This window comes from Ooceraea biroi, chromosome 6 (assembly GCF_003672135.1).
Source record: "Ooceraea biroi isolate clonal line C1 chromosome 6, Obir_v5.4, whole genome shotgun sequence".
NCBI classification, from domain to species: domain Eukaryota; kingdom Metazoa; phylum Arthropoda; class Insecta; order Hymenoptera; family Formicidae; genus Ooceraea; species Ooceraea biroi.
This window is the reverse complement of record NC_039511.1, coordinates 9,723,165-9,740,742: the sequence shown is the minus strand read 5'-3', so window position 1 is coordinate 9,740,742 and position 17,578 is coordinate 9,723,165. Positions and strand designations below refer to the sequence as shown.

Below are 17,578 nucleotides of genomic sequence, written 5' to 3'. Positions count from 1 at the left end.
TTGCGTTATAATGAAATCTCCGTTCAGCTAGTGGTCGCCGGAAACGAATTTTATTGTATTCCTTTGCCGCAATCGTATCGTTTCTCGGAATATCGCGTTGTCGCGGATGGCACGTAACGGTAGCTCGGAAAATGGCTAGCTTCTTGAAAATTTGAACGATGTGAAAAAAATTAATTTCACGCAAAACTTGATACGTACAAAAAAAAGTACGTGCTTCGGTTTTTTGGGGAAGAAGGGGATATTTTCACTCGGAGCATATTAGTACAAGATATTTTTATTCAGATACGTCGTTATATAAATACATACAATAAATGTATTGTTATTTTTTTAATTGAATAATATGCTTTGCAGAATTCTTGTCCTATATATAAAATTATTCTATTATATAGTACAGGAGAATAGTCAAGTACCTTTCCACTTATTTTAATATTTAATTATTATCGGTTTATTCGCTTTATCGGTGAGAACGCTCGGAACGCTCGAATCCGAAGCGTTCAGAATCCGTCATTTCGGATGCAACGACCCAATACCTTTCCTTATCTGCACAACCGCATTGCTGCTGAGCTCGACACTGCCAGGGTATTGCCGAGCACAGCATCCGAATCTCGCACGTCCTAATTTTGACATGCCCCGGAATAACAGATTGATTCTCCTCCCTCGCTCGCCCTTCTCAACCCAGTGCTCTCTCGCTTAGTCTCTCTCTCTCTCTATCTTTCTCGTTCCACGTTGCCTGGAGACACGGAGTTAACGCGGTTGCGGAAACCGCTTGGGTCAGCTTGGGTGTCTACGTAACGGCTGTGGCGGTGCATCATACTTGCACAAGCTGGCCGCTAACGAGCATCCCTCGAAGGCCAGTTGAACGCACGGCTGACTGAGTGCAGTCGGTCGGTTGGTCGGTTGATCGGTCGGCTTTTGGCTAAGTCCATCGATTCGGAATTCTCTGTTCGCTAAGACACGAGGGCCGATATGCCGCCGGAGGCTTGATTGAACGTTCTGCGGACGTTCCCCTTTCCCAACTCTTTCACCGCCAGATGCCTGTCGGTTGGAGCATCGCGAAAGGGCTGCTATTGGTTTTTGGGTCAGAAGATACTCCGAGACTGACTTGTCTCTCACGAATTGTATAATGACTGCATTTCTTCCGCGGGAGATTGCCAGGAAGAGCGAGATTGAAGTTTCGACTCTGCGAAAATTGACTAAATCGCGATCTACATCGAAATTAATGAGAACTGTAATTAACGAGATGACACGCAACGTAGCGATATCTATTAGGTAAGGTTGCTGAAAGAATATCTGATCTTTCAGCGTTTCCACTTAATTCTTTGACTGTTTCTCTCGAAGAATGCGAGATATTGCGAAATATGCGACGGCATATAAGAGATATTCCGCTTAAAGTAGTCGGGCTTCAAATCGACTATTGCGAGGTCGGCTTATAAGTCACCGAGGAAGCGGCGGTATACGCGTACCCTTGGGGTGCCTGGGACCCCGTGGACGGCGCTGCGTGGCGTCGCGAATCGACGATGCTCACGGCGGCACGGCACCGCATCTTTAAAAGCCCAGTAAATTACGACACGTCGTAAAAAATGCGTGACGCAGTCATCGGATGGTCATTAGCGACAAACCGCACCGATGCGGAGTAAAGAACGTGATCGCGGCCCGTGTCCGACGTATGCCCGGGGTGGTGTAGCGGCGGGGCCTTCCTTTTGTTTCTCCGAGATAGGAGCGCATCTCACGACGCAAAGAAAGAGAAAAGGAGAGCGAGAGCGTATCTCGATATTTCATCTTGGCCGACTTTAATTAGCCCGCGTGGCATATCGCCGCTCGAGGCAGCAGCAGCAGCAACAGCAGCAGCACTCGGAATTTTTTCGATGAGATTAGATCGCGATTACTGGGCCGCACGCGGCTAGTCGATAGAAACCGAGAGAGAGAGAGAGAGAGGAGAAGGAAGAAGAGCGCAAGGAACTTCGTGAGAGAGCGCGGTAGCATTCTTTAGAGGTTCGCTTTTGCGTGTCGAGACGTGCGTTTCTTGCGCGGTAGGAAACGAGGTATGTGATGTGAGGAATGCGATGGCGGAAAAGAACCGGAAGGTCCGTTTGTGGGTAGAGCGAGATACCGCGTCTCGTTCGCGGAACATTTAGAATATACGGGATGCGTGGCGTTCAGCGCACATTCAGCATATGAAACTATAAGGGTATGTTATCATCCTTTGCAGAGCCGGGAAAATAATGCGCTTTCACGTGAAACGTGTCCTGTAAAATGTAAAACGAAAACATGTTCTTTATGTGAAAATTTATTTTTGAGGATTTTTATTACACATACAAGTTTAAATTATTATACATCATAGTGTCACTGCGTAGCGATGAAACGTCATTAATATGAATGATGCGACTCGTTGACGCAAGTCTAAGTGAAATCTTTTCAATCTGCCACCGTAATAGGGAAATATAAAAATTTCAATCGTCAAAAATATTATTTCTAATATTGAATAATAATCGGGGATGGAAACAATATTGTCCCATCAGTCGTATTATCTCAAATTATTTTCTTCAAAACCGTAAAATATCGGACGTTGCGATTATCAACACTCTCCTATCGCGTTTATCGAACAAAACTGAATATCACTCATGGAACAAAAACGAACCAACAAATAATAATACTTAAAATAACACTTCCCGTGTGTTTGCTCATCATGCAACTTCCACGAAATTATTTGACCAGCACTGCGAGCGGTAGTCTGGCTTCTATCATATGCGAACATATTAACATGCATGTAAATTCACGACGGTGTATAAACAAGAGGTTGACTTCCGTAATGCGTGCATCGCGAATTTCGCGTGTGTTCTGCGTACTCCGGTGGAATCGTTGCGTAAAATGTATGCAAGCGTAGAGAAGCGAAGAGTATCGGCGCTCTCTCTCTCTCTCTCTCTTTGCGGTAAAGTTCCGTGTTAAAATTTTATCTGGCGAGTAATACATGCGAGTAGTATCGCAGAGCCCGAAATGACCCCGGTCGAGGTGTTACCGCGAGATTAGACATGTACTCGAAAGTATTACTGTTTCACTGCATTGCTATTTTGCGCTGATAAAAGTCGGTGCGCAACTGTATTGTGTCAAATATGCAAATGCGCGACTACGTTACGAATAACAAAAGTATGCAACGGAAATTCAGGTTCACAAAGTCATCTTAGAAGTCGCACGAAATATGTTAAATGAACTCCTATGATAAGATTATGCAAATGAATGTTTGAAGAAAGTTTGAGGTATTCTCTGTCACTTTTGGTCAGATCTGTTACACTTGAACACTTTTATACGATTCAAAAGAATATTTTTTAATGATAGATTAGTTTTATTTAATTATTAGCAATATATCATAAAATTGCATAACAATTATTCAGCAGTTAAAATATCTATTTTGTTCTTTTCTCTTAAAACAGTATAGGTAAAGAGAAAATACTATAGTTTTCGCGTTTTGCCAGGAAGTTACGTACAAGTCCTTTCCCGTTGTCCTGAAACAGACACACGGTCTAAATCTCACCAAAGTGCCAGACTGTTTACGATGCCATCAGCTTTAATCTCGCTACCGGGTCGCCAACAGCGGTGAAGGAAGATGTTAAACTCTTACACACGTAGAGGCAGTAAACACAAATTTGCCTCTATTAACAGCGAGCGCGCGTGCTGGAAGAGATGCTGCGAGAACCGCGGTTGCGCTTCCTCCATACGTTCTACTTTCTGGTTGACCGAAATCAGCTGGAAACAGCCATATCATTTGCTTAACTTTTCATTCACAACCAATCTAGAAGAAGCCGCGATCTCTCACACTGCTCGGCGCTAATAAAAAAATCTCGCGCGAGAAATATGAAAGTATTATAAGATACGGCGATATAACGCAGAATATATTTTAATCGAAAATTATTATAGGCAAGGGAAACACGGAAATGCCAGTCAAGATTTTACTGCCACATTTTTTTATTGCGACCAGAATAAAAATATTTTTTTACTTAAATATACGTAAAGGTTTATAAATTATCAATACAATTTTTCGACATAAAATATTAAGACATAGATTGGGTAAATTAGTAAAGTACGAAATCAATATCGCGGATTAGACGAGTGGTTTTTAGGAGTCAGGGCACGGGTCTCCCAGGTGTTCCTTCCGCATTATTATCTCACGGATAAATTCTCGTGGCAGGATCGGAGCCTCCATAAAAGCCTCGTATGTCGCGCAGAGAGACAGCCAGCTCGAGCTCGGGAAACGGGCATTCCATTCCGCGGCGCTCGATCTTCCCCCGTCATATCTTCGGAGTCCGCAGGACGACGTGCCGCCTCCGGGGGCTGTCGTTATCATGGGACCGGGAAATATTCTGGCCGTTCGCCACGACGGTATCCGCCGCAGGGATGCTACCAAAATCTTTGCCAGCTGGTCGGCTCGCGCCGCAATCATCGCACACCACCGCGACGAACGAAGAATTTTACGAGGGTGCCCACTCTTCCTCCTCCCCTGGCCACATGTAATCTCGTCCGTAAACATGCGCGGAAACGTGCCTTTGTGCCCGGCTCCTCTGCCAGTTCGCCGCCAGCTATTTTGCCCGTTCGCTTAACAAAGAGCTCACCACCGGCTTATCTGCCGCGTGCGCCGCAATAATGAAATAATGGCCGATGCTGCCCGATTAACGAGACAATGTGGCTAGTTCGACGGCCATTTTCCTCCCCGTCCAATGAACCCAGCCGTTATCGCTTCATTTTCCATGGAAAATGAAGTGCGGGGTGAAGGGACCCCTTCCCCGTCTCACGGAGGATGCCCATTCTCGCGGAGTGGTCGGTAAGATCAAAAGGGGGACGGGTAATGTCTCGGAGATGGTGTCTTTGTTGGAAAGTTTGTCGTCGTTCATTATGCATAAATAACAGACGTTAATGGGGGCAGAGGAAGAGTGAATCTACAAGGCTTCGTAGACCACTGTTGTAATCGTGAACGAGTTGCAGTTGGGAACTTGAAGTGTCTCCGAGTTAGTGGGCTGAGAGGATACTCTGAGAATGCTTTCACAGTATCTCCGAAAACAGGAGTATTTCATATTGTACTTTGGGAGAGCGCTGTAGAGGTTTTTGAAAATATTCTATAAGAGTATTTTTTGAGAATATGTATCTTTTAAAAGAAAGAGTATTTTCCAAGCACAGATGTTCTCTTTAAGGGATCAGCATTTAAGGGAAAACATTCCACCGTTATGATCTTCGATATTATAATCTCCGTGTACTGAGTTTCTCATAAAATAAAAATTAATTGCGATTAAGTTACTCATTTTATCAAACCTGAAATTTTCATGTTAATCAAAAAACGTTAACTAACAGATTTCCTCGCAGAGTATATAAAAGTATTTTCCGGCATATATACGAAACTATCGAGCTTTATATCTACCCTTCAATCTTTTAATTGCGATACATCGATATCTTCACCGTTTGCGTGAAAATCACGCGGTAGCGAGATTCCAGGATTTACCGTACGAACAGCAACAGTCTCGAGGGATCCAACCGTCGTGGGGAGCTCATTAAAACTCTCGCTCGTTACGTAATCGGAATTACCCGGGAATACCCCATCAGAATGCGCACAGCTGAAGCGGACTACGCCATGGTACATGTCCACGGTCCGATGAGCTTCCTCCGCCCTACGACCCTTCGGACGTCGTCCACGTGTACGTAGCCGGCCATCGCCGACCGCAGCAGCATACAATGGCTGATTAAGCTGCTTCCAAGCGTTTACAATGTCCACGTGCTGATTCTCCCTCCGTCTCTCTTGCTCACTATGCTTCAATCGGACAAGACTTGGCGAACGCTCGGCTCGCCCCGGTACTCAGAGGTTCCCAAACTTGTGGCCAGCAAAGCAAGATTACGCATCACCAAAGTGGCTTTTCTCGGCCTTGCAACACGCGTAATAGCCATTTCCATGCGATAGCTTAAGGTAGCTTAGAGATGAGGGTGGATCCCTTCGATGTGGGAGAATAGTGAATTAACGCGAGGAGAAAATCAAGAGTCAGCGTGTTTCGTCGTTTGTCAGACAAATCTCTCCGACTCAACTTTTCTTGTAAAAGTAATTCTTTCTGCTTTCGAGAGATATAAGACCTTCGTAACTAAACTATCTAGAGTTTTCCCTCAGCAGTTTGGGAAACTCTGCCCTAATTATAAGGATACATGTAGACACCCACGCGTATATACGATGTCGTTATCATGTAGGCGCGTATCCGCCGCACCTTGAATTCATTTCGCGGGCAGGTCGACCGGAAATAGCTCGCTCTCATAAATTCATATATACATCATCCCCAACCCTCGTCTGAACAATCTATTTTTGTAGCAGAAAAAGCCGCGCCCAACGTACAGGATCGTTTTCATCATTTATCTCAAGTGGTCGTTACATTATTAAAACGAATGATCTGAAATGATAAAATGATGAAATGATAAAAAAGTGGAAAATGAAGAAGTCAAATTCAATTGAACTGTTTCTATGGTGTAACAATGATCAGTGAATGGGATCGGCGGGCGGAATCGGATTCCGCGCGGAAAACTCGCACGACTCGTTCTGGCTTATACCTCTAATCCCGCAATCTCGTTCACCCGGTCTTGCTATAGTGTCGAGAGTTAAATACCGAGCATGGTGCCGGCTTATGGAATTTCGCGAGGCCTGTCTCCGCGCGACGGGCGACGGGCGGCGGAATTGCTCTTCTGACAGATGCAAAGCGGCTTTCGCGTTATCCGCAGCTGCGCGTATTGTCGTCTCCGTGCGAAAGCTCTCGTCTCTCTCCGAGAAATTTAAGCCGACCGCAATTATTCCCGCCGTATTCCGTAGATTTCGAGCTCGCCCGAATATTTATGACACGCGCCGGTGCGTCATGAGTTATCATGTATTAACAGACACGCGCTCTCTCTTTCTCACTTGAGGAGAGGGATTAGTGACTTATAAATGCATGAGCAGTTTGTAATTTAAACATAGTTATTATTAATTTCAACACATTTCTTAGCGATACATCGAAATATATACATGTTATCTGATTAATCATAATTGCTATTTGTACGAACTTTATATTGCATTATATATAAGCAAATAAATTATATTTCCTATATTTAATATTACATGTGAATGTGTTCTTATATAAACATGAGAGACGTTTATTCGATTTAAAATATTTTTTTTTATAATCGCATGTTATAAAAATATAATACCTTGATGACAATGATATAATACGTAGGTAATTTTATCATTCAATTGCAACGATTGATGAGATTTGATTTTTACATTGAAAAGCAGAGATAAAAATTTAATCCTTTTTAAAATTTAATCCGCGTATGAGCGAACGTAGAGTTGAAACTGTAAAATTATACAGTTATCAAAGAACATGTTTATTTCAGATATTGATGAATTAAAAAAATATAAATGACCGAGCTTTATGTAACTTTAATCACTTATTATAAAATCGTTATCATTTCATTAAGATTTACGAAATGGATTGAATTCTCAGCTTATCAGTTTTCCACGTAGCCGTCGTATTATAATTTTAGAAGCTATCGTTGTCTCTTATGCCGATATAACGTAAAATCTTAATTAAAATTATTGAAAAATCCATTATGACGAGACTTGTCGATAATACCGCTAGATATTATATTATGAACTGTTTCAGAAAATCCGTACGCAAATGACAAATATAACTTCTATTTTTACGTTTTAAAAATAAAAATATTTACAATTCAGTTTGAATATTTTTGAAAAATAATTTTACGATAAAATAGATAAACAGAACGGATAGCATCGCGATAAGCGATCGTACAAGCACCATCATAATTCCCAACCACTTTTCATTGGGTAATGGAAATTGGCGGCTTGTCGTCCAGATTACCACGAAGATAGGGCAGATTAGCGTATCGTTAATTTCCCACAACGTGCATATATCGCACCTTCAGAAATGTTTTGATGGTGCGTATCTCGGCCTTTCGGTCGACCGCTTTGTCGATGTCACGCGGATAAAAATCCGTCCGTCCGTCCATCTATCCATCCATCCATCCATCCATCAGCCTGACGTTCGCTCCCCTGACAAATACATTCTCGATAATAACACGTTATCTGTATCTATCTGCGGACTGACCGCAGATTCACCCTCGCGCGCTTTTAAAGAAGACAGATACAATACAATTTCGCCGAAAGAGAACTTTGCTTTAATATTTTGGCTGGCTTTCATGGTGCCGCTTTATGCAGCACTAACAAATATCTACCATTACGTTAATAATAAAAATCTAGCATTGTGTCATGTGTATCATAAAGAAAGATACCCGACATGTTAAATTTAATTGTAAATATCTTGAAGAGAGATTACATCGAATAAAATTAAATTAATTTGAAATACAGAGAATTTGCGTGCGCATGTGTACGTATGGAAGATGCAACGACAATAGTGGACTCCGAGGTTTACGATTGTCATAACATGTCCGGTCATAAATTTGTATTCACCAACACCGCGTGTATAATTCGGGAGTATGACGTGTCATTTGGTTGCGTAATGAGACTCGCACACACGCACAGGATAATACGCCCCATGGACCAAGAATAACAACAATTAACCCTCGCTACTCTGAGAACTTGAGCACAAAGCATGTATCATGATGTGCCCTCGAATTAATGCATCTCTGCGTCCAATATGCTTTAGTGAATGCATTAAAATTGTTTAAGTTTTTTTTCCTTCAGATCTGATAATGCTAATTTCCAACGATAAATTAGCCAAAGGATTTGCCATAAAAAAATAGCTGAGTAGGAAACGGGTTCGCAGTACTTTTAGAGAGAGCATGATTATCAAATTATCTTTCTTCCGCAAGAATTTTTCTGGAAATTTTAACATAAATTCTAACATAATCAATTACTCGAGTTTGCTTGAAACATAGAGAGAGAGAAACTCTCATTGAATATATTTATTATTTCATTTCCATTCCCTTTTTCCTGAAACATGAAATGTTCTCCTGGCGGTGCTCTCGGCAAGTTTTACATATTACATATTATTACATACTCCGAAAAATTACTGCTCGTTATAAATGGAAATTCTGTACAGCTATTCCGGTGAAGTTCTCTCTTTAATGAGATGCTCGCCAGGTAGTTTTGCATTGACGACTCGTACGTTATGTCAGCAGTGATGCAATACTTTTATACATTTGTAGCGTAAACAGCAAATGCATCATCTTAATAATTTCAATATATAAAGCTTCTGCCGCGCATATCCTAAATTACAATTATAAATGATTACAACTGTAGCAATGGAAAACTAAATGCGCAATGACAGCGAATATTTCAGCTTTGAAGTGCTAATTAATTTGATGACGTGCATTAACAAACGTGCTCCTCTCCTCAAGCTGCCCGAGTTCACTGCAAAATTAAAAAGCATTTCTTACTTGTATTCTATTCAACAAAATTTTAACTCGGAAATCTTGTACAAATAAAAAATTCAATTAAACTAATTAAAATATGATTTTTAATTCAGATAGGAATGATCAATGTGTTATTATTATTTAGATACTTTGCAATATGTTTATTTTATGACATGCTACATTATCATTTAAAATTTCTTTTACACGTACATGCGTTACATCAAATATGTGATGACTTTAACATTATTTAACACAAATTTTTACAAGGCTATTCTCTAAATTTTTATTATCTGTCCTGTTCTCGAAATTTTAGCTTTTCACATCATACACTATCATCATGATGTATGGCGATGTGTACTTGATATTCTCGCGAGTGCGGTGGAGGTGCGCGGGCGATGAACGTGGCGCGGCAACATCCGTCGACGACGCGCAGCGAGATTAATAAATAATCATTAGACGGCAATAAATAGCCCGCATGTCCGAAGGGACTGGACCGCGCGCGCACGGGTGTCTCTAATTATTAATGGCGGGTCCAGAAGCAGCACCGCGCGGACCGCACGTGGAGAGATCGTCGCAAGGTTGCGCGCTTCGAGCCGACCGACAATTTATGATTTCAACGTGGCCGCCGACTCAAGCCACGACCATGTTTCCTGCGTTGCACGCTCGTCGGAGTACATCTCTATGCACAGATCGGGAGCGCAGCATCCGGACACTTCTCGGCTGCGACGAAGATGCGTCACGTATCATCGAAATTCTCTCTAAGTGATCGCTTGATTCGCGTTTTGTATGGTCAATATGTGTGCCGATTTTTTGGCACATTGAATCTTAAGTGCTTTCTCTTGAAAATAATATCTTAATAGTTACACGGAATGATCAGAGTATAAAATAGAAAGATAAATTATTTTGATTTAAATCTTACAAGTTGGCAATAGTATCTTATTTTTTACTGAATTTCCAAGAATGTTTTATTTATAATTGCTGAAATATGTGATGAGTTATAGTTATCAATGATTTATTGGATATCTTAAAACTTTCTTGAAGTACAGTTTCATAGAATTAAAAGGATTCTCTCGAATGATCTTCAATAATAGCCTTCCATATTTGTTCATAATCACATTTATCTTTAATTTAAATAAAGCTGTTGAATCCGCCTGATAATTATGAAAAATCCCTATATATCTTACAATAACAGATACGAGATGCAGTTTTTAAGCTTGTTAATCTGAATTAATACGATCACAGGGATCAAGGATTAATGCGGATTTCGTTTCTGGCCGGTGCATTTAGAGCGGAACGGAAATGGATTTGCGGTGATATTGGTCCGCATCAGTGGAATTTCTTCCCCTGTTGCTCCCGATGTCAAATAATTCATGCCGCAACTATTATTTGGGATCCGGGAGATAGATACTGCGGAGGAATTGGCGAGGACTGCTCGCGATGCGCGCGTACGTCCCTCTTATACATGTGTGGCCATTATTAGAGGAACTTCATTACGATTTGATCGAATTCCGCTCGAAATTACACCACGCTACGTACCGACGGCATAATTGATAACAACGGCAACCGATTACACAGCTATTAGTTAGTTTCCGCCTAATTTACGGAATATCTCGAATTCAATGTTAAACACCGTCAAAACGTATACGCGTATGTATATGCGTATGTTCGTGTGTGGTCAGATATTACGATGCAAATACCGCTGTTATTAGGGACGATAGTAAGTACGTTTCGGCTTTATTATCGGACATCGAACAAGTGCATCACGCGAACACCAACACAATCGCGTGAATTATTCTGTTGTTGCAGTTACTTAGCAAAAGCAGTATGCAATGCGTTAAACAAACGCCACCGCACAAGCTTTATTCTTTAATGTATCTGATAAAACTCCGCCTTTGGGGATTGCGTTCGGTAGCGATTGCGCCGTTGCAATTGTTAAAATCAATGTCTCGCGATAGCATGCAATCGAATGGGGTTGCCAGAAGCGAATGGTATCATTATTACGAGATAATCAGATTTTATTAATCTCATTAACGTAATATGACAACTATATGCGTAATATTATCTTCCGTTCTCGAGCCGTGAGAAAAAAATTCCGTCTTTTTAAAATTCTCGACAGTCGAGAATTTACTGAAATCCTTCCGACGTTTTATTTATCTCTGGTTTCATCCGGCACGAGAGGGGAAAGTCACGTCAAGTAGCAAAATGCACCCCGTTCGACCCTCGAAGGATTAATTATGCGCGCGGTAAGCCACACGAAATGCGTGGGAGGAAGAAAGGTGAACAAAAATTCGCGTTCCCTACAGTAGTGCGCTCAGAGACGCTTGTTTGAAAGTAAACCTGTTTACCCTATTTACGTATAAGCTTCTTGTTTGTCTGTTTACGTACTTCCGCGCCGCGACGGTGCGGAATGCGCCCCGATGGATGCGGTTGCCGTCCCAGTTTCCGATTTCAAATGCACTTTATCGAGAGCGCCTCGCACTTTGCATCTCCGCGATGCGGAACTTACGCGGATTCCCTCCCGCAGCTGTTTTTAATTAATATAAAAGTCAGTTTAATTTAAACTTGGACGTGTTCATAAACGTTAACCTCGCCTCATATCTCTCGCCCGAGGGCCTGAATTCCGAGTCCAATCCCGAACTCGTGTATTTTCAAGGAAAAAGTGCTCCTGCTTCTGCTTTTTACGTTTTTAAAAATTTTCTCATGATGTAAAGTGCATTCTTACGAAGTTATTTCTTCAAATATTTAATACGTATTTCTTTAGCTGCGTTTAAAAAAATTATAATAACCGGATATAACGTGATATAGTTTGAAATTTAAACGTGGCCAAATAAATTGTTATTCTGGTCTCTTCACCCATACGGATAATTGCTGCTTCGGTTGAGTCCTTTTCGTTGGCTGTCCGTCTTCTAAACGCGAAAAGCCCGTGTCGTTGATCGCAAACAACCGGAAGCGAGGAGGGAACACGAGAGCTGTTTGGTGGACGGTCGCTAGCTTTTTTCCCTCTCGACTTGATTGCCGGGATCGTTAGAACGTGTCTCTGGCAGTTAACAGCTGTGCTCCCGTATCATTCTCGTAGCACAGCAGTCGTCGGTTAAACACAGACTGCGTGTTCTACGATTGTTGTTCCTAACTACCGCGTAACAGCAACCGGCTTTTGTACTGACGATACTTTGTCTATGTCACGTCGAACGTTATTTAACGGATTTTACGAAGATTTACTCGAAATATCGTACTACTCCTCGCGAGAAAAAAAGAGCAAAAGTAATTTTACATCTTTAAAAAAGGAATTTAATTTCTGGAAAAAAGTATCAGCAAATGTTTTTACAAAAATGTGTAATTTAATTCAATATTATAAGAAAAGTTTCTTTATTTATCAATTTATATTAATATACATGAACCTTTAGTTTTTTCTTTTTTTACAAATGCTTTTAGTAATCTTTAAAAAAAATTAGTTCATATTCATGTCCTTCATTTAACCATGCCAACCTTCGAAGCAATAAGAACGTTAGCGTCATTGAAGTGCACGCAATGATGCATAATATGTTTTCTGGAGCGACCGAAGGATATCTTTCGTGCAGAACGCGCTCTCGTCTCTCGTCATCACCTCGTTTCGCTCGGCAAAAATTCGCTCCCGCGGCGAGCGTAAAAATTAGCGGCCTCATAACTCTTAAAGAGTTACGACGCGTGATTCGTTGGAACTCCAACTTACCTTGTACCTACTTTGTGCTTCACGCAATCATCCTTGAGTCTTATTTCGCTGCTCGTGTGTCTTGCTCCTTGTACAAGACGTACTATTATCGCCAAACATACTTTTAACGAAAGACTTTCGAAGTTTTTTCGTAGTCGGCGTTCCTTGACAAAAAACCAGCTTGTTAAAAATTTTTAATCCTTGGCATTCATTTTTTCTTGATAACTCTATCTTGAAACTTCTTCTTTGACGTAAAACTCATTTAAAACCAATCCGGGAGCAAGAATTTACTGGCCATTTCTGATCATGCAGCATGAAAATATTTCAGTCCGTAGTTGAAATGTCTCCTCACTGGGATCGTTTTGCAAAAATTGGACATGTTTTCCAAACACGCGATCATCAAAATTTTACCGCTGGTACATTTTATGGAGACGCGTTCGTGAATACTTAACCGTGCGCTGGTCCAACTGATAGAAAACAGCATCGTTGAAAAATTTGCTCGTATGTATGTCGTGTGATGTGCAGAGCGAAGAACGAAATAGTTGCCGTGCAACAGTCGCATCATAGTGTTTAAAATTGATCAGATGAATTGTGTTAGTGCAATCCGCACGAGTGCGGGTATCGTCAGCTGATCACCGGCCAGCGGAATTGCTCGTTGTAATTTAGTCGTATTTAACGTGGCGATCGCCAACCGTATCAATCGCGCTTCGCGCGGCTCGGCCTTGTTAAATCGCGGGCGCGAGAGAGTTATCGAATAATATATCAACGTGCATTGGTGTTCGCGTCAGTGTCGCGATATTTGCAACTACCGCTGATTGTCCAAAGTGACGCGATCTAATGAAATTTGGCGCGGCCCGATGTACACATATTGACATCCGGTCGTTCATTAATTCATGGCAGCTACAGACTGTTTTATGCTGCGAACGGATATAACTGTTTCCACACATGCGCGCATTAGAAATTATCAGAGCAGTATAATTAAATATGATAGATATCAAAATAAATCTATGACGTGGAAAGAGAAAGGAGAGGATGATAAATGAAGCGTTTATTTTTAGAGTAACGTAGTCTTTGTACAAAATTTCTACAAAGAGGAATAAATTACGACAAAATATTTTTTCAGGATTAAAATAGGCAACAAAAATTTTCTTGTTATTTTTGTCAGGCCTTATTTTTACTTTGAGAAAGATTTAATATTATACCGCATAGGATATATAAGAAATCTAATTAGATGTATAATTACTCTGCTGAAATCTCCGAAGTAACGTCGCAAAAAAGAAAAGGATTTTATTCATTTCCTGGTATTTTTGATACAGTTCATGTCACATCTTACACGTCAGACGTACGATCATTTCGACAGTTGATTGTCTGTGGCTGCATGAAAAATCCCGAACGCATTCAGCGGCGAGTAACGAATCCGACATTAATCCACGTTTATCTTCGCTCGACCCGCGCGGTACGTATTCAATTTATTATCCGGTGTGAAATGATCGGGACGAGAAGAGAGAGAGAGAGAGAGAGAGAGAGAGAGAGAGAGAAAGAGAGGGAGAGAATCGCGCTCGTCGTTTTGCGGATGTGCAAGAGCGTAATTCAGAATGGGGCAACGCGGAGAGCGCGCATGGTGTCCGTAACCGTGGCGGATTTAATCGGGAAACCCCATTGGAAACGTTTCTGTAATTGATCTCCGGTCTCGCTCTCGAAGTAAATAGCAACGCGGGGGCCCGTAACGCGGTTACTTTGATCTGTTTTCAAAGCTTCCCTTCGCCCGTACGAAACGAGCCATCCTTGCTCCGCTGCTACTGCTTCTGGAAATTATATTAAACTAACGACTACTGCAGCTTGTTCTCTTCCTCTCTCTCTTCCTTCCTCTGTATTGCTGAGTATATTCCTGCCATCCTTTTGAAGGATGAATTTTGTTCGCTGGAAGTTCGCTTGGCGTCCAGACGACGACGATGACGATGGTCGGAAGTATTAATTAAAAGTTGGGAAGAACTGTTTGCACGCGCGCACGCCACGCTCGTTACTCCGTTTTGTCGCCGAGAGATATTAATGCAATGCCACGTGCACTCGTCGTAAATTTCTTTCCTGCATGTCTCATTTAGTTAAAAGTCACCGGTAGCTTACATTTCAAATCACGAGTCCGCCATTCATTATTCGAATATTATTTCCCAAGTGCATCGAGTAGAGAGCGTAGCGTATTTTCGCGGCTGCATCGTGACGCATTCACACGCTTGCTTGATTTTAAAGTAACTCGAAACAAATCAGATGTCGCATGAAGGTGGAATAAATAAATTAAAATAAGTATCTCGTAACTCTCTCGTGAAATAAAGATGAGGCTCGCGCCGTGATAAACGAACGGAAATTATCTCCCCGTCGGATATCCACCGTTCCGCAGAAAGCCGCGCAATTTACGCTATAATGCCCATCTTAAGTGCTTGTGTGCCCATACGTATACACACACACGGGCGCGTGCACGAGGTAGGGGAATTATTCTCAGGGATTGAAGCTCTTCATCCACAGTAATAAGATATTAAGCGAGCTGTAGATCGCCGTCGGAACGACGTCCTTAACGTAATGGCGTATAAACCAGAGACGGGAAGCTGAGACGTAGATGCGGTCAGATGTCCGAGATTAGAACAATGAGATGTACCGGCCCACTAAAGTTCACCGAGTTAGTTGCTGGTACGGCAAAAGAGCACAGCGTTATCTGATAGCGACCGGTCGTTTTCCCGCGGTTGTCCGCTGGAATAATGGCAGTGCTGCCTAACTTTAATGCGCGTTTCGCGCGACGCGATTCAGCATGTATCCGCGCATGGGTAACAAAGCTTTATGGTAGTCCCCCGTCTCGTCAATTTACTGAGAAAAATCTCAGTCTTACGCTACTTGCAACCGGCTGCGATTTCGTTCTCCTCGCGAAACCGCAAGGAGGCATCACCACGCGCGATTACTGTGCTTTGCGTTGCGTTTGCGACGTTCGACTTTTCGGGGCCGACTTTACCTTACAAAACTGGAGCTGACGGCCGTAAATCCGCGTGCGCGCGCAAAACGACAAAGCTCCGGTTCTGCTGTCACGTGAATTATTGGACACGGTACTTGCGAGCAGCAGCAAGAGACAGTCTCTCTGCCTCCTTCTTTTTCCCATTGCCGGCATTGGAAAAATCGTGGTCCGAATGCCGCTCTGGTCTCTCGCTTTTTTTCTGTTCCCCTCTCTTTATTTTTCCCCAGGAGAGCCCTTGTTACTCCCGGACGCACCGTCGACTGTTTCTCCACTTTGATTCCTTTTTTCTCTCTTCTTCACAACGCGACCAAGAACACGACATGATAGGCGATATCGATTATCCGTGGGCTGTGACCTGGCGGCGTGCCATTAATGCCCGGAAAATCGCTCTCGTCGATTCGCGAGGAAAAGACGAAGTCGTCCGCTTCGAGATTCTGGTTTCCCGTGCAAATGCCGACATCGCCCGGTCGATACTTTGATCCTCGAGCTTGCCCTCCTCCCATTGTCGACCGAAATAAATGGCGATCTTCTTAGCTTCCTCCCGGCGTAGCCTGTCAAACTTCCTTGCACCGCAGATGCGGGAAAACGTCGAATCTTTTTCTCGTCATTTTACGCGGAGAATAACGCCAGGTACAGAGAACCTCGTGATCTCATTATCCCTGCACGGATTTTTATACCCTTAGAATTCTTTTGTTATTCTAGACCGCTTTTTGTGCCTGATATTAAATTAATAGGTCTCTCTTTAAGTAATTGCACACTCGTCCGTCAGCTTACATCTGGTCTAATCTTCTCAGGAAATAATTTGCCAACAACGTTATTAATTATATATATAATAAGAAACATAGCGTTATTAATATATTTTTTTGTTCATTCATCAACATAGTCTTTCGTAGAATCATTTTCTATCGTGGAGTCACATGAACGCGAAGAACTCTCTGGTAGTTTATTTCTGTCATTTAAATTGTTCACACGTGACTTGTTTGAGTGACTTTCATTTTCTCCATTCATATTGTGATAAAATAAAGTGACATGAGTGTATTATATCTACGTGCTTTTATTCTTATTCTCTCTTTTTTCGTCGTTTTTCTCAGATAGTCTTTTCCTGCCAAACTACATTTCCGTGATTTCCCTCGTAAACGTTTTTGTTCGCCGGCGTGTGCATTTCGCGGCTGAAGAGAAACGTACTGTGTCGTACGTTGAGCCCTTATCTCGCTGCCAGCCCGAGGGCTCGAGGGCAACCTCCGTGTCGTACTTTGTTCCAGCCGAGACTTTATCTAGCGCGGCTTAAATTCCGTGGAAAATCGTCGCCGCACGAACGATTTCGAGCCAGCAGTCACGCCGGAACTTTGTAATCTAATAACTGCGTGTTCGCCCGTGATAAGAAAGCTGCTTTTAATCGGCCAACGATACCATTAGTGACCGTGAACGTTTTCGGGAAATTTTGCTGCGAATTTGAAAAAAATCGTTCCCAGATTGTCATGAAGTTCTGCGAACAAAGCAAAAGATAT

General features: G+C 42.2%; 1 protein-coding gene across 2 annotated transcripts in view; it reads left to right on the top strand.

Annotated features, from left to right (window-relative positions):
* Positions 1-17,578, top strand: part of LOC105286974 (CCR4-NOT transcription complex subunit 6-like) — a 601,608-nt gene that overhangs the window by 539,244 nt on the left and 44,786 nt on the right. The gene's annotated exons all lie outside the window — the stretch shown is intronic.